The sequence below is a fragment of the Passer montanus genome, unplaced genomic scaffold, assembly GCF_014805655.1.
Source record: "Passer montanus isolate IOZ18808 unplaced genomic scaffold, ASM1480565v1 scaffold6, whole genome shotgun sequence".
In the NCBI taxonomy this organism is placed as follows: Eukaryota; Metazoa; Chordata; class Aves; order Passeriformes; family Passeridae; genus Passer; species Passer montanus.
In genome coordinates, this window is record NW_024371037.1 from 12781412 (window position 1) to 12799928 (window position 18517).

Sequence of the window (18517 nt, forward strand, 5' to 3'; positions counted from 1 at the left end):
CAAAAAACTGACTTGACTGATATTTTCTAAAAAACAGCAATGGTACAATTATGTGGGGTTTTCTTGTAATTAAAAAAAACCCAGTAAAATATGGAGAAGGTTGCAAAAATGTGTCCCTCTTCTAATATTCTTACTTAGTCAATCAACACTTAAAGAGTTCAGTTAAAATATGTTGTTTCATTAATTTTATTAAGAGTATTTTGGTTTGAAAATAAATACTATACATGCAGGAAAAAACACACAGAAACATAATCTGAGTAACAGATGACTAAGGATAAAAGAAGAAATTAGCAGTATGTTCCAATTCACATAGTAAGAATTCTCTTAAATTTAATTTGTCTTATTAGAAAACTGGTCCTTCCAATACTACCTGAGTTGTTATTTTAAATAAAAAAATCACTAGCTAGAAATTCAGTAAAATAACATTTTTCCATTTTTGTCAGAAAAAAATTCATCTTAGTAAAGTCTGTGCCTTGGACCTGTTCAAATAAAACCAGATCTCTACCATATGCTGGATTTTAATAGTTTAAATACTTCAGACTTCTAAATTACATAAATAGAGCAGGCAGTTGTTAGCCTTGAAAATAACTCTTATATTCAGCTGGTGGATAGGAAGATGTTTATTTTGGGTTGTACAATTCCATAATGGAGAAATGACTGTTTTGCAATCCTATTTTTATATTGCTGATCAATTCTCTTTGCACGGTAAAGATACAGTTCTGATTCAGATTTACGATAGAATTTGATCAGTCTCTTCAAGACCAAAGAGAAAATTTTTCTACTTTACTATTTCATTCTTGGGAGTCAGCTGCATGGTTTAATATTCTTGCCCTTTATTTAGCCACAGATTTTGGTTTGGTATCAAAACCAAATAGATGCCCCAGAAGTGCAAGAGTCAGTGTCTGAGACTGGAAATACACCTGGCTGCAAAACCCTTGGCCATTGCTGCCAGCTACATCTGCCCCAGCTGTGACAGCAGCACTGGAAATGGGGGCCCAGAGCTGCCAGGGGGAACTCCAAACCATACCTTGTTCCCTGCCTCGTGAGAGAAACAATACTGGCAGAGATAGTCCATTTTATTTAGAAAAAGCTGCCTCAGGGAGCTGTAGAATCTGCTGGTGTGGCGCTGCTCTGGAGTAAAACTCAAGCATTGGCAAAGCTCTCTGTATGCTTAAGTTGAAGTATTTGCTCACCTTATTTCTGCTCTCCGGGGAAGTAATCTGCTCCCTGTGTACAAAAGTGTGAAGAGTTCATAATTTTATAATAATAAGATATGTCTGATCCTATGTTTAAAATACAGTGTTTCTAAGATACCAGAGGCTTTGCATTTAAGAACAGTATATTTTAAAGCCTGCTGGCTTCCCCAGATCATTTCTCTCTCAGGGAAGAAGTGCCAGCCCTGGCCATGGGGGAAGCAGACTCCATCTGCAGCTGTTTTTGACACTGTTACCTACAGCTTGGTAATTCCTGCACTGGTTGCAAGCGAGTGGGTTGTCATCCAAGAAATGATTGCACCCTCCCTCAGTTACAAGGGAAAACCCCCTGAATGAAAGGCTCTTGCTATCTGGAAAAACAAAAATTTCTGGTCACTGTACCTTTTCATCAGAAATTACTAATTACACCTCCCTGAGGTCTGCAATGGACAGGTTATTGTGAAGAAGTGTTGCACGACATTGATACTGAAGAGGATTTTTTTTTTCCCAAGCCAAGTCATTGAGCTTTATGCTTGCAGGTGTTGTCAAACAGTATGTTTGGCTGCAAGTCATGTTCCAGTCTCTGGCATTTGTGACTGCTAAGACCAGTAAACAATCAAATACTCCAGCCACATGGGGAAGATTGAAACAGGACTGAAAAAAAGGTATGATATACGAATTCCCAAGGAGCTTAAGCAATGCTTCACTTGTTTTTCTTCTGGCAGCCAATAACCAAATACTTCTTTTAAGACTTCATATAAAAAAATATCTTCTGTTTCTTATGTAGACTATAGAATTATCATGTGAATTCTGTGTGAAATGCAAACACTACAGCACTACACTCACAAGATTCATGCAGCTGTTTGGGCTGCTATGTATAATTTGACTAATTTTTCTTCTAATTTCTTATATTTCTCTTTTCATTTTTGTTTCATATGTTAAAGCCTTGTGAGATAGCATGGTGTCATTTATATTTGCAGTCTATGTAGTTCAATTTTTTCTGGCCTATTTTGAATCTTTGTGTGTGTTTATGTGTTTGTCTTATTCAAGGACCCAACACCTAGTTGCTTTCAAAGGAAGAGGATAGTTTACAGAAATGCAGAACAACATGTTGATGTGCCCTTTTTTTGGTTGCTCATGCTTCCAACACATTCTCTAGTGCAGCACCCACTATAGGCAAAAGTTTCTGTATGGAAAATGTAGCCTGTCTTACAGTGAAAGTCCAGTGGATTTCATTTTTATGTATGCATTCATTTGCAGTGACAACAAGGAGCTGAGCATTATTTTCATAATATAATTTCAAAGTATTTTATATCAATGGAGGAAAAATAAATATTGTTCACATTTTCATTCCTGTAGGCTCTGGTGGAGTTGTGCTGTAATGGAAGTGTCATACAACTGCCAGAAGCAGCCCTGAAATTCTGCCTATTGGTGTGTATAACACATATTTTGTCAGGGCTAATTTGAACAATTTTGTCAATAGCATGCTGTAAAAAAGCTTGTGGTAGCTGAAGCACAGGATGACTGTAGGAGGGCTGGAGTACCACTTGCTGCTCTAAAGAGCAATCAGAAATAGTTCAGAAACCAAAGTATTTGACCCCACTTTGATGTGAAAAGGGAATGGAGAAAGATGGGCGTTAATCCCTCAACTGTGATTCAGCATCCCTGTGTCTGTGTTTAGCATAATTTGGAACTTGGCACACTGTATGTTTCTCTCTCTGTTGCAGAGCTGGCTGGCTGCCAATGTCAGCAGAAGTCAGTGTAATCCTCCCACTGAGGAGGTGCCTGCAGTCTGGGGCAGTGGGTCCTGTACAGCTTCTGCTGCCCCTCTTGGTGTCAGCAGCCCTTCTTCCTCTCCCCGTGCTAGAAAGGATTTAGAAAGGTGATAACTGCCCAGGGGCTTTATAAGCCATTCCTGCCATGTCCTAAGTTCATTTGTGTTAGTTCATTTACTACATAGTCAAGTTTTTATTGAATTTTTGAGCTTCTATGTGAATAAAAGTCTGTGTGTGAAGGGAGATACTGTGCTGTCAACATCTGCTGAAAGCTGGGATTTGTGATGTATGCCAGACTCCTGGGAGTTCTTCAACTGGAGATGGTTTGGAAAAGCAGCTGTTGAACAAAAAACAAAATGAAACTTCAGCATTTGTCAACTCTTGTCTGTCAGAATTCAGAGATGGATAGTGCATTATTATTTAGAACATTGAGAGTTCCTTTTAGCAATTAATATTGTTCTGTGCTGACTGTATTCTTGTTACTATTTATTCCCTGCATTCATAGGGTTTTTTTGCAAGGTAGTGTGTCGCCTAAAATAGGAAGCTTTTCTTCAGCAATATGCAAACTGATGAAGCAGTCAAAGAAGATGTAGAGCAATCATTTTTGTTAAAAATACATTTTCAGTCTCTAGTGACAAGCATCTGTTTTTCCCTTTGCATTAAAAGATGTTACAAGGTGATAGAAGACATTACTGCTCCTTTAATAAAAATGCTGTTGAAAAGTACTGGTGAGGATCCTTCCTAAGATCTGCTTTTGCACTTGGCATTCAGGGGTGCTACACCAACCAGTTTATATCAAAGGCCTGCACAACACAAAACATGTAGCCAAACATACAACAAATTGATATGATCTGTAGAGCAGAAGTCACAGGCAGTTTTTACTGATTTTATATTGGCATTGTTTCTGCTTTAACTCTGGAAACAAATAGCTTCTCATAATTTCTGGACAATATTTAGGGAAAGGTGCAGTATTAGTAACTGAGAAAAATAAAGTAGTTTCCTGTCCTTCAGTTGAAAGATACAGTAAAAGGTTCTTTTTGCCCATAGTAGAAATTCTTGCAAAGTAAATAGCAGAAGTAAAACAAAACAAAACAAAACCAAAAAACCATCACCACCACAAAAAAAAAAAAAGAAAAAAAGAAAAAAAGAATGGGATGTTTTTCCAGTAGGTTTTCAGGGTGAAAAACAGAAAAAAATACTGAAACATTTCTAACCACAACTTATCTGCCTTACCTCCTGATTTTCTTTTCACTGAGCAAAAGTAGGTTTTCTTTTTTATTTAACTCAAATTCTGAGGATTCCAATTAAAATTATTTGAGCAGAAACAGTTCTACATGTGTGTATTTGAACTGTGGGAAGAGTTAAAATGCAGACTCTTAGGCATCTCTTGGATGGCCAAGAAATTGCAATTAAAAGGCATGAGAAATAATTTAGCATGTATTGGGGAACTCTGTAAGAGCAGATTTTATAAATTCCTATAAAACACAGGAGACTTTATATGCAATTTTATGAAGCAAACCGGCAGCTAAACTAGTTAAATACTTCGCATTTAGAGCATCCAAAAAGACACTGCTGCAAAGCTTTATATTATTCCTCAGTGTTCATGGAAGCTTTCAGATGTTGGTTGGATCTGTCAAAAGTGCAGTACAATTCAGCTCCCATCTACAGTTATAATCTCAAGGGAGATTTTCAAGGCAGTCTTTGGTATAAGCAGTGAGATGAAAGAGTAAAACAAATGTTATTGAGAGTAAAGCAACTTTAGAAGAATCTTCAGATATTTTCCTTTATCAATTCCAAATCACTCAGGATATGCATAAGAAATTCTCTTTTGGGGTAGAACGAGTTCTGGATCAAGAAGCCAAAGGTGATGGCTTTAGTGATCAGTTGAGTTGAACTATACAAAAGCAGCTCTGTTTCACAGTTTTAGGCAGTCGACTGCCTGGAATATCTTGTCTTCTACTTGAGCTCTCCTAGTGTCAAACCAAAGCTAAGTTTGGCGTATTGGTTTTCTACCCAGGTAACAGGCTACTTAGCAGATTTCCTTATTTGAAAGTAAAACCATAATTTTGAAATATCTTTGGTTTTGAAAGATGAAATTTAAGGATGCTGAAGTTGCAGGGCCAGTGACAACAGGATTCTAACTGTAAGAGAGTGAGAGTTCATGAAATGTTGCTACTTTTTTTGGATGACATTGCATATAGAGAACTGAATTCCAGATTTTGTGATATTCAGTTAAACTGAATGTAGTATTTTAGTTCCTTGCCATACTTTTTGCTGGTTTCCAGCTGTCATAAAACCTTATTTATTCAAATAGATTTAACTGTGGAAAAAAAAAACAAAAAAACCCCAACCTAATAAAAGCTGTCCCAGTTTGATTGTGCCATACTTTTAGCAATGACTCTGTCACTGTGTCTATCTGAATTGTGGCAAGATTTTTCTCCTATTTGTTTTCTGCTAGACATGGCTTTCTCAACAGTTATTTATGTGAATTTCAGAAATGTAGTTTGCTTGCTACAGGACACCATGTCCTACCAAACAATTTTCTGGTCAGGATTCTCTTGAAACCATACTGGATAGACATAGGACTTGGGCAATTATTTCCCTCCCTCATTCTCCAAGATATGAAAAACAAAAAGCACAGCAGCAATTAGATTTGAGAAAAAAACATGGTCTACTTAGTTTTATTGTTGAGGCTTTCTTAATAAAATTTTAACAAGCAATAAAAGAATAAGTGATTGCACCACTCAGGAAAATGGAAACAAGCTTTCTTTGGGAGTTTTTAATAAAAAATATATATTTATGGTAGGTAGACTATGAAAGAAAACTAAAAGCATTTCTTAAATAACTAGTCCTAAAAATAAGTAAGCATAGAATGTTAACCATCTGTGCAGATCTTGTTTTTCCTGTAGCAGGAAATTCCTTAATATTTTGTAAACCATTTTGATCTTCCAGAAATCCCCATCCACATAAAGTCCTCATTTTCTTCATTTGTGGCTTATCCTCTTCTATCCATCCTCCACTTTCCTCCTAGTGCATGTGTAACATACAGGATAAATTCTCTTCAAAAAGCTTTCATTTACAGAATCAAAAAGTTGTTACATCCCAAAACTCATTCTCCAACTGGAAAACATTTCAAAATTTGTGCCTTTTTTTTTCCCCATCATGTGAGTTATTTTTGAGAATTACAATGTAAACAAAGCATGAGAAATTAATTTCTTAGTAGTGAGAGATCTAAAATAGAATGGAGGAACCAGTTGCAATTAAAAATGCTATATTGGAAAAGATATCTTCCAGCATATCAGTTGTGGAAAGCGGTCCCAGTGTGAATAATATTTCATAACACACTGAAGAATTCCACTTAGTTTTTTGGGAAAAAAAACATGTTTCACATGTTTCACAGTCCAATATTTGCTGGAACACAGGACATTTATAATGTTCTTTTCTAATGCTGTTTTTGGCTTTCAGCCTTCTAATTGGTCCAGTATAGCCAGACTCCATAAGCCATCCAGTCAGACCAGGCCAAGGCTTATGGGAGGCACGGAAGTTCACCAGGTATGGTTCAGCCAGTTGTGAGGCACAACTCAGCATTGACACAAGTTTGATAGGGGTGTAAACTGAGATAAGCTGGTCTTTTGGTAGTCTTTAAAGTCATATTATAACTTCCTTTAAAGATCTTTTGTTTTATATAATCTTTGATTTTGAATCTTAGCCTTGATATATAAATATACATCTAATGTATGTATGCTCCTGAAAGGAAAAAAGCAAACAATATATAATTCTTGATTTTGCACATTATCTTTGGTTCATATGAACATATGCTCCCTGCTTTTAAGGTACCATGTTGGGGAGGGCAAGGTTCAAAGCACCATGTTTGAGAGAGCAAGAGTTTCCTAAGCAGTGCACATCTGTTCTTGAAGTACTTTTGTAACATGCAGCCATGAATGACCTTCTCTAAGTCTGTATTTTAAAGGGAAACCTAGGACAATGTGGACACAATTAGGATTGTACATTTATTACAGGGTGTTGTATCCAGTTTGATCAGTGGAAATTTTAACAGTGATTTCAGTCACAGCAGAATTTGGCTATTATTTTTTGAAGTCTTATCAAAGCCCAGATGGAAGAAATTATTTATTTATTGGCAAAGGCTTTCTAGAAATAACTAGAAAATTAAGAGAGAACCTTGTAATATAAACATAGCATCACATAATGAAATCAACATTTATTTTTCCTAATTCTTACTCTTTATGAGATATAAGCACTAGAAGACTTTTTGAGATAGAATATCTGTAGAAAAGGCTGGAATAGAAGCAAAGGATTTAGTTTTCTCTTTGTCAAGAAGAATCAGTAAGATCTAGAGAGGTAGGTGGGGATGGTACAATGAAAGGAATTGCCTTAATGGTCTGCTGCAGAAGAGGAGATGCATTTACTCTGTCTGATGTTCTCCTAAGGTGGAGGTGAAGGATAGTCTGGGAGAGCTCCTTTCTTGGCAGATGCTGCAGGAGCCATTCTGTCCATGGTGATAGTGAGTAGCATCACTCTAAGGATGGGCCAGAACAGCAAATGTGTCCTCTATGAAATGGGGGCCACAGTCCACTGTTGACTTTTCTGTTTACTCTCCTTTCTTCTGACATAAAAGTAAGGGTTTTTTGGGATGTGTGTCCTTTTTTATCAGAAATTAATACTCAGTAGTGATTTATTGCTTGTTCATTGTATTTGTTAATTCCCTTATCCTTACTAAGAGAAGAAGAGATGGAAAGCAAAGCAAAGGTAAATATTATTTTCTTAACCTGGTAAAGATCAGGGACTGTGAGCAAAGTAAAGGTTGTCAATGGCTGTCAACAAAACAGAGGAGACAGAGGACAAAACCAGACTGGTAATTAATTGTGGTTAATTGGTATAATTCATTAGCTTGTTTCTGAAAGCAGTCACAGAATATGTCCCTTGTGAGGGATGAGGGCAAACTACAAGCTAAATAGTCTTTCATTGAAATTATTTGTAAGAATTTTCTTAATGTTTTAAATACATCGACTAGAAAATATCCACTTACTATCAGAATAGTAGACATTTTATGTGTACACACATAAAAAAGTTACTGCACTACTCTGTCTTCATTTCTTCCCACGTGTCATTTGCCTGGCTTGGTTTCCTCTGACTATGAAATCTCAGGGGACTGAACACTGCACATTGAAATGGCTCAGGCTCTGCTGGATCCAAGTTTCATGACTCACTGGCAACTGCAGCAATGGAGTTTTAGCAGTCCATGAGTGGATAGGAGGAAATATCTCACCTCCTGTCATGTACTGGCAGAGCACACAGCAGCCACACAGTGTGGCCCCATTTGCAGGCCCAGGAGAAGCATGACTGTTGGAGCTGTGTTTACTCTTCAAACAGCTGATCTGCATTTTCTGGATCATAGAAAAAACCCACAGGCTAGGTGGAAGCATCCCAGAGGCTGAGCTGTGTTGTGCAGTGGGATATGATACAGATAACAGCCCCAGAGTCTCTGGACTCTGTGATCTGACATAATATACATCATGTTAGTCAGAAAAGCTCTCCTAGTACTTTCCTAACAGTTCTAATCTTATTTTTTGCTTTGTGGGCCCATTTATATCCCTAACATCCTACCTTAGTTTTCTTCCCTGTCAGTGATGTCATCCAAAATCCTAAAATTCAGTGCATTATTTATCTTTGCCAATGGAGAAATCTGTTTTCTAGGAATTGTAGAAGTGGAAAACAGATGCAGAACTTCAGTAGTTACTCTCCCACGTTAACTGTCCTGTATTTAAGGTAATAGTTCTTACATTGTTATCCTTCTCACTCTCTTCCAGTTTGGGGAAATTGTAAGTGTGGCCATAAGCTCTGCACAAAAAAGATAATGGGTGTTCCATCCACTTTTCCTTTCCACCTACCCTCACTCAAAAATTGTCTTCCTGTGAGGTAGTCGGGTGTAAAAGTGTATAGTTAGTTCTGTTTAGTTTGTATTGGGGCAAAGTCTCTTTAGCAGATACTTATGCAAGATCTTACATTTTTATTATGAAGCTAATTGTAAGTCCAAATCTATATACCATTACAGTAACGTACATGCTTGGATGTATTTATGGTATTGGTTCAGAAGGGAGATGACTCCCTGGTAGTGTAATACATTCTCTAATGGGTTCAAGAAGTCCTGTGAGGCTCTGATCTGGCTGCGTGCCTAATAGATAGGTTTGTAACTTTCAGCTTTTAAGCCCAGCAGGCTGGCTTAATAGAAAAATTAGTAGATGGACTTTTAGGCATGATGTGGTAAACAGCATGAGCATTTTCTGCATCTAGAATGCCAGTTCTGCCAAACCATGAAATTATACATATTGATTTTACAGAGGAGACTTTAGTAACTGGGCACCATGATAAAGTCATTAAAACATTCAACACGAAATATGAGCTGGCATTTCAGAAAATGGGCAGTAAGGAAAGAAAATATATATTTACTACTGATGACAATTTTAGACTTAAAGGAAATATTTTTTTTTTGTTTTATGTTTGTTTTTAACATCAAAAAATGCCTCTATGGAAAGCTGGTTTGATCAAGGAGCACATGATAGAAGCGAAATTATTTAAATTTTAATTCAGATTTAATCCAATCCAAGTGATCAGTATCTCACTAAAAGGAATATCTGACATTTAGAGATGGTAGTTCATGTGACAGGAATTGATGATATAGTTCATTTTTCAATGACATAATTTTACATAATTTTGTAATTTTACATAAAGTAATACTTTCATTAATTGACTAATTTCAGAGAAGTTATAAACAGGAGAAAATTTTTTGCTTGTTAGCCCAAGAGAAGCTGATTTTCCCTGGCTTATATAAAAAAACGTGAGGTTTACATCAGTGGAATGGCAGAAAAGCCCATGACATGCTAAGGGTTTAATCAGTATTTAGTTTTCCAGAGAAACATTTAATGAAAAACAAGGGCCTGCATATTGTTTAGCCTATTTTTAAGGAAATGAGACATAGATGACTGTACCGTGCACTCACTGGTGTTTCTCTGGTAACTTTTGTACCTGTTGTGTGATTTCTAATTCAAGCTTGAGAACAAAATAAGTGCAACCGACCCCGGGAAGGAGGAGTGTTACCTCACAGTTTCTGGCTGTGCTGGAAGCACACACACCTGCAGAACTGGCTGCACCTTGCCGAGTTCTTAAGCGAGATATATGGCATGTTGTGGGGGCACCTGGAGGGCGATTTACAGAGTGTGGACGTCACTCATAGGTGCCATGGGATAGTGGATCATTCTGAAGGGCAAGGGAAGGACCTGGAATTCCTACTGAGGCAAGGCAGACAGGGGAAGCTGCAGGATTCGTGTATCTAAGGCTTCTTCAGTTGTCTGCTCATGCAGCAACTTATATTGCTCTATTTAAATACATGCAAAGAAAATTTGCTAAGTATTTTCTGGTTTAGCATAGGGGAATTGTTAAGCAAGATGGAAGCACAAGCCGGATACAAAAGAGGATTTTGCTTGCTGGTACAGCTAGAAGTATATATTCTTGTGTCTTGTAGACAGATACCTTTTCTTAATGAAAATGTCTTAACAGTATTTCACAAATAAAAATGTAGTTTTTTTAATGTATCATGCTTGTAGCAGCTCTGTTCAGTGCCATGCACAAAAACCAAAAAACCTAATACCCAAATACTTAATTTCCTTATTTTAGGTTGTTTTATTACATACCATTTAAGCACTAGTATGTTTATTCCTGAGGCTTGATACTTGTGGTAGTAGTATTTTGAATATCACATCTGATTTTCTCAGAGAAATATATTAGTACCTTAAGGACTGTGGAATTATTAGTGCTTTTGTTTTCTAATTTGAGTTCTTAGGCTAAGTTATTTAGTATCCTGCTACCTGACAGAAATTTTAAGGCAATTCTTCTCCAAATCCTACTAAAATTTTTTGGTTGTTCCCAAGGAGCTGATACAATGTCCTTTCTCTTTTCATAAGTAGACCTAAATCCAGATCTCTTTTAGTTCTTGGGCATGTATTCACCAGCTGAAAAGCCTGTAATGAAGAATTGGATCATTTATTTAATGGGTGTTCTGCATGACAGAAACAAGGGCAGATGCAGCTCCTTGCTCTTTCCAGTAAATCCAGGTCTGTGGAACATACTTTGAAGTGGTGACGGTTTTATGTTCTTTGGAGTAGAAATTAATTACTCTTTTTAAACCGGAGGAATTAGGGTTTAGAAGTTAATGCAGGCTACTTCTGAAGCCCAGAAGTCAGGAATCAGAAAACTTAAATGATGTAGAACGTGTAATTTTCTGCAATATTTCATTCTATTGATTCCAGTGGTAATTAAATATGAACCTTTTGGCAGTTCCTGGAACATTTTAATCAAATTTTACAGTGATGGACTGAAGGTCTCAATGTCCAGAGGTGAACAGGGTTGTTAGCATAACTCAGCCCGAGCTGGTTGAATGAACTTTGCTAACATTATTCTTGAGGGTAAAAGATGATTTTCCTTTTGTGTACTAGGAGAAATACATTAAAGGTCTTTGACAACCCTAAATTTGGAGGCTGTTGATAAATTGTTTGAGCTTGGTTCACTCTGACAAACCTTTTTAATTTTATGGTTTTGGTTTCAGCAAATGCTTCTATTGCAGCTATTTTTTTCAAACGGTCTCATTATCTTTCAGAGCAAATACAGTAGTGATACAATACATGAAAATCAGGGAGTCAGTAAACATGTGATTTTTTTCCACTTCCCAATACATTTTGTGTGAAATAGGAAAGCACTTTTCAAATCTAGCCTTAACTGGGCTGGTAGTTGTTCTGGTCAATGGTGAAGAACATCCTTGGTATTAAATACTGGATATACCACCCTAAGCTGGGAATACTTACTGAAATACTTAATTCTTTATAGATGTACACTTATAATGACCTAGTGCACAGAGTGATCTCACTTGTGTGGCCACTACTGCTTCTATGTGAATGAAACTTGTTCACAGGAGGGATTTGGAGTAATTTGTGCTTGTGACCAATTACAGGTAAGAACTATATTGTGGTTTAACCCCTGCAGGCCACTAAGCACCAGCAGCCTGGTAGGGTGGAGGTTAGAATCAGAAGAGGAAAAGTGAGAAAACTAGTGGGCTGAGATCAAAGCAGTTAATAGGCAAAGCAGAAACTGTGCATGAAAGCAAAGCAACACAAGGGATTAATTCACCACTTCCCAGGGTGTTCTGCCATCCTCAGGAAAGCAGAGCTCCATCACAGGTAATGGTGATTGGAGCAGACAAACACCATCCCTCCAAACATTCTCCTTCTCCTTCCCCCAGCTCTGTGTGCTGAACACAACACACATGGTCTGGGATATCCCTGGGGTCAGCGGTCCTGGCTGTGTCCCCTCCATGTGCACCCCCAGCTCCTCACTGGTGGGCTGGGGTGAGAGGTGGAAAAGGCCTTGACTCTGGTAAACTCTGCTCAGCAATAGCTGAAATATCCCTGTGTTATCAGCACTGTTTTTGTCACAAATCCAAAACACATCTCCATACTCGCTACTGTGAAGAAAATTAACTATCCCAGCCATAATCAGCACATGCTGGAAACAGGGACACCTCACAAAATCTTATGCATCTAATGCTCAAAGTATAATGTATAAGCAAAATCTATGGCTGTCCAAACATGCTCATTGGATCACTGAAATCCAATAACTAATAATCTAGTTTTGTCTTTCAATGAACCGGCAATCTAAAGGTACATGAATGTCACCAAAGTCAGAGCTTGAAAATACCACTTAACAATAAACAGCACAAAGTGAATTTCTTTATGCTGAGGATAGAATAATATTTACTAAGTCCTGCAACATATTGATTACTGTTTAAATGTTCCCATATTTTTAGAAAAACTTATTTAATTGCCCAACTGTTAATAAATGGTGGTGGTAGCTATGATATAGAGGATTTTCTTGGTTTTCTGGTGTTTCTTCAGCATTAAAATAGTATAGAAATGAGGGGGCTTGCAGTTTAGAGTGATTCTAACTTGTTCCCAGCTAAGACATCTGGAATACTACATCTCACACACAGAGGATGTTACAAAGAAACTTTTAATGTTTTCTACTGCTTTACTATGTGGTAGAATGGTAACTTACATAAATAACTAAAGTTTACGTTATCACATGATTTCTGGAACAATACTAACAAAACAAGCTTGAAGATTCTCTAGAACAAAGGGTAGTTAATGAAAAGGAAGAAACTTTGTGTTGTTGTCAAAAAGCAAGTATCATTGGTTTTGGGGTTTTTTTTGTTTGTTTTGGTTTTTTTAAACCTCATTTTGTATTTATAGGAACATAAATTCATACACTTAGTTTGCCACAGGCAGATCTTTATTGCTTTGCTAGAAGCCATTTCTGTCTTGCATAAAGAATGGCTTATGAAGGAAGTTTTGAACAGAATTTCATATATTCTCCAATGGGTAACATCATTGCCTTAAAGTGATTAGTTAGAGATTTCTTAATACATGGAGGGAATCTCCTGCTGTATTGTTTGGGATAGACAATATACTCTTCAAATGCAAATAGTTCTATTATTTCAATAATACTTTAATATGTTGGAAATCCTCTTAGCAACACTACAGCTAAATTACTGGTAGAATGATAATATAAAATGAATGATTTGCTATTGAAAGTGGAGGCAGCATCCATGTGCTATTTGTATAAGCTCAGTTTCTTAAGAAAGATTAAATAAGGTCCTGGTCCTGCATGATTACTTACGTGAATCAAGTTCCTGATATGTAAATTTTTTTCAGGATAAGAGCCTTTGTAATTTCTCAGGCAGAAGCCGCATCTGTTTCTTTACTCTGTGATACGCTTCCAGTATGAATGAACTTACAATACTCAATTTTAATTCCTTGTGAAAGCAGTGACTTAAGCTTCAGCCCTAAGTTAAAATCAGAATAAACAGGGAGCAAGCATTGCAGAGGCTCTTAGCACACTGACAGTTGTTCTGTTTTGCACTGTCAAGTTGACTTGTTTATAGCCTGGTTTGCAATGAGCTCATCTGTAGAAGGGTGAGACCTTGGATCTCCACTGCTCACAGACCTAGTTGCCCCTGTTTGCAGACCTAAATAGCTAATGGAACAGGCTGCAGCCAGTAGAAGATGATGAGATGTTGCCGTGATTAACCATAGCAATTAAAAAAATTGCTTAATCTCATTGTAACTTGATGGTGGCAGCTGGAAGCGTGTTTTTTGATGCCTTTGGCAGCAGCTCTGCTGAAGGCAGGCAGGGCTCTGGTGCTCAGCCTGGGACTGCAAGGGACTGTGCCTCTGTTACAGGGACAGAGGAGTGCTGAGTGATGTGAGGAGCTACGGTTTATCTTTAGCTATAGACTTAACTTTCTAATCAAAATACAGCTGTTATTTCAGTCCAGCTCCTTACAGTTATTGATGCAGTTAACATACAGATTTTTAGTATGTGTTCTATTATCTGGTGTGCACTCACCCTTTCAGTATCCTTTTAGCCTGCAGCCTGATGGTGTCAATACTTCTCAAGGACAACTGGAGGGGCAGATGAGTGAGGTTATGGTGGATTACCCTGGTGCAAGGACAAGTGGCATGCTAATGGTGGGTGTCCCTTACTGCCTTCTCATAAATCCACTGAGAGACATTTTCACACATTTTTTAGCACAGTTGCCTTACTTGCACTTTGTAGGCACACAGTTTGTGGTAATTGGGAGTGGGGCTGTGGCCGAGCCTCATCCCCAATGGGCTACAGGTGAAAAGCAGGTGAACAGCATTGAAGGTAATGAGACATGGAGTGCTGACCAATCAGGACCTGACCAATCAGGACCTGACCAATCAGGAACTGACCAATCAGGAACTGACCAATCAGGGCCTGACCAATCAGGACCTGACCCATCAGGACCTGACCCATCAGGACCTGACCAATCAGGACCTGACCAATCAGGACCTGACCAATCAGGAACTGACCAATCAGGAACTGACCAATCAGGGCCTGACCAATCAGGACCTGACCCATCAGGACCTGACCCATCAGGACCTGACCAATCAGGACCTGACCAATCAGGACCTGACCAATCAGAACCTGACCAATCAGGAACTGACCAATCAGGATGGGTGCAGAGGGCACACAGGTGCAATGCATTAGCCATCAGGGGTATAAAAGGTTGGGCTGAAGAACAGGAAGGGTGATGCTTGTAGCCTTGTGGTGTGAGGTGATGTTCCTGTGTCTGGGCAGACGCCTGAAGCCTTCTGATGAGGTATGGTGTAATTCTGTAGGGGAATGCTTAAAGCCTTCTGAGATTGTGTGGTGATTCTCTGTGTTGTGGTTATCTCAGCTGCAGCATGTGGGGTGACATATGCTGCAATAGCACTTTCTTAATTGATTCCCAGTTCCACATCATAACGTTTCTTCTCTTTATTGCTGTTAAAACTGATTTTACCTAACTCATTCCTATATGCTGTGATTTATATTTTCTGGCTCATACCTTTTGTGTTTTCCCATGTCAGTGCTGCACTACACTTTGGGGGTTTTTCTAAGGTTGTAGGTAATTCTGTGGTGTTTTTCCATGACACTACAGTTAATAGTTTATGAAGAACCTCTCTGAATATTGGGCTTCTGATAATTGGAGTGGTTTTTTATACCAGTATGTACCTTCCTGTGAACGTGCCTGTTTTTCAGCTGACTCTAAGCCTGGCCTTCAGAATGTGAGATGGGTTAAGTCAATGTCTGAGCTTAAGGAAGACTGGTATGACTTCTACACAATAGTTCCAGAAAGAACTAAGCTATGTAATCTTTTTTAAAGTTTTCAAGGTTTTTTTGGTGAAGGTTTTTTTTCGGTTTGTTTTTGGTTTTTTTTGTTTGCTTTTTTTATGAAGGATCTGTAGGAAAGGCCAGATGTGTGGGATGGAGAGAAAAGATACTTAAAGTGATTAGGTGGAAATGCAGAGGAGGGCTTTATGGAAGGGTGGGAAACTATTGTTTGCAGCTTGACTAAAGCTGCTAGAGAAGTGTCTGAAGTTCTTACTGTTTTGAGTCAGAACTGAAATTTTTATGCCGTTTATACCTTTAGAAATGCTTTGTCCAATGGCTTGTGCCAAGATTTTTTTTTTAGCATAACAAACTAGCATATTGATTCTTTTTCAGTTGAACCTTAATATCCCTAGGAAGGCAGCAACTTCGTGTATCTTTGAAACTTGGAATATCTAAGCTCCTGTCATGTACAAAAAAAATGCATGTTTTTTCTTCATGCAGGATCTGTATACTGTATTCCCAGCCAGAAGCCATTCCTAAGTAGGTCATGTAGATACAAGTATTTTCCTCATGTAGACCAAGTAATTGTCTTTGAGCTCGGTAAAGTTGTTACTTTCCCTGTGTTTGTTGCCCATGGGTGATCTTTTACATGACATAATCCTCCTATAGTGTCATCCACAATGTATTCATATATGTGACAAGTACTACAAAAGGGCTTTTCTCTGAGTGGAGGTTAATTTATAATGGCCTTTTTTTATCATTGCTGTGCACAGCCAGTGCCTGGTGCTGAACTGATGGGTTCTTCTGATTAGCAAAGTATGCAAGTGGTGTTTTCAAGGTCTCTTTATGATTGCTTTGGTATTTACGGAGTTCAGCAGTAATCTTTATCCATCGCTGGTATCTTGCTTAACAGTGTGATTAAGGCTGAAAAAGTAAAGATGTTCCAAAATTCTGTGTGTATTTCTATAAATTTTCATGGACAGAGATTCATGCAAATCACTTCATTATATTTTACAGCCCACTGTGAATGGAAAAAGTGGGGTAAAACTGAAAAAAAAGTATTCTGCCTTTCTCTTCATTGTTGTGAGCTAAAATTATCGAATCCTATTTTCATGATACCTGATGCAATATTGTGAATCCCTGTGAAATGAATATGATTGCTTTCCCAGCAAATTCAGTGGCTTGATTCAGGTACCAGTAGATAGAAATACTTTGACTACAGTGCTGTTCCTCAAATATGAGAGAGGAATATGGTTTGATGGCTTCCAGAATTGTCTGTGATGCTTATTTAGTCACCAGGAGTGAATTTTGCTGGAGCATCTCCTTTTCTTGCTGTGCCTTGATATGTGGGCAGAGGAGCTGCTGAGCTGTGAGAACTAAATTTGCTGATTTCTTTAACCATTTTTTTTCTTCTTACATTACACAGCAGTCATAAGCTTTAGTCAAAATGTACATCTTTTAACCACAAGTGTCAAGTTTGGTGTACAGTAAAGAAAATTATAGAAAGACTATTGTTTAGTAGTGTTAAGGAGTTTCACTGAGTATGGTAGTAAATATTTCTCATGCCCTTGCTTTAGAAAAATGTGATTAGCCTAGAGAACTCTCATAAGAAATTGGAATTCTTAAGATGCTTGCCATTTCAGAAAACCATTTAGAACCTTGTTTCTAGATTTTTTGTTTTAATTTATTTTCAAACCCAGCTAATCAATTTTGAAGCAAGCATGTAAACCTTTCCATTTATAGCTGGAAGAATGACAAAATATATTCTGATCATTTACTCAAGAACTTGTTACTCCAAGAACTTCATACTCAAGATGTCTTTCTTGAAAACCACTTTTCAGAATTCAAAGACTTCTGACCATGCAAACATGTACTCATCAAGGAAGTGAATGGAGAATAAAACTTAGGCATGGCAAAGTGAGACTTTTTGTCTGTGGCTCCATAAGCATAGTTAAAATTACTAAAGTTAGTTTTATCCACATATTTTCAGTAGTAGTTTATAAGGAGGTAGAAATAATAAACATTTTCTAGATGGGAAATACCATGATATTCTGTCCATGTCAGCAGCAGGTTTATGCTGGGGTGTCTCAACATATACACTTACTGACCTATAAAAAGGGAGAAGGGATGAGCCTGAAAGTACAGTCATCATCTTCTCTCAGCACAGTGAAAAGTAGTACAGTAAGTCAGAGTACAAGAGAAACAGAGTACTAAGCATACCTTGACCAAGTTACCTACGGAGTAATACAGCTTTGGAGCCCGAGTGCTTGGATTCTTACGGCACTCATAGAAGTAGCAATTGGACTTTATATAGGTAAAATAATTCCATATATTACATACTTAAATCATTGAGCTTTTGGCTATGAACACAAATTAAAAATCCTATTTATATAATATGAATGAACTACAGTTACAAAAGGAAATATAGAGATAGGAGTGAGCTGAAAATCTTTTCCTTTTATGTAGCAAACTTCTGAAGTGACTTCTCTGTGTTGTGCAATGGTTGGGATTGCAGTAGATCTTGGAAGCATTTGAAAGTTGCAAGTAGTACCACTGTAATGTAGATCCTACCTTGATCCACTGATCAAGATGTATATTGGATGTTACTCCCAAACTCCTCAGGGAGGCAACTGAGATTGGGAGGTAGCTTGACAGCATCTACAGCTGTGATTCAGAAAAGAGTTGGGACAAAGAAGTCATACCCAAAGTTGTCTACCTTTTTTTTTTCTGGAAGGGCATGCCAAAATTTGATGGATGGAGACAAATATAAGGAGGTTCAGAAGAGATACCACAGAGGGAAGAATT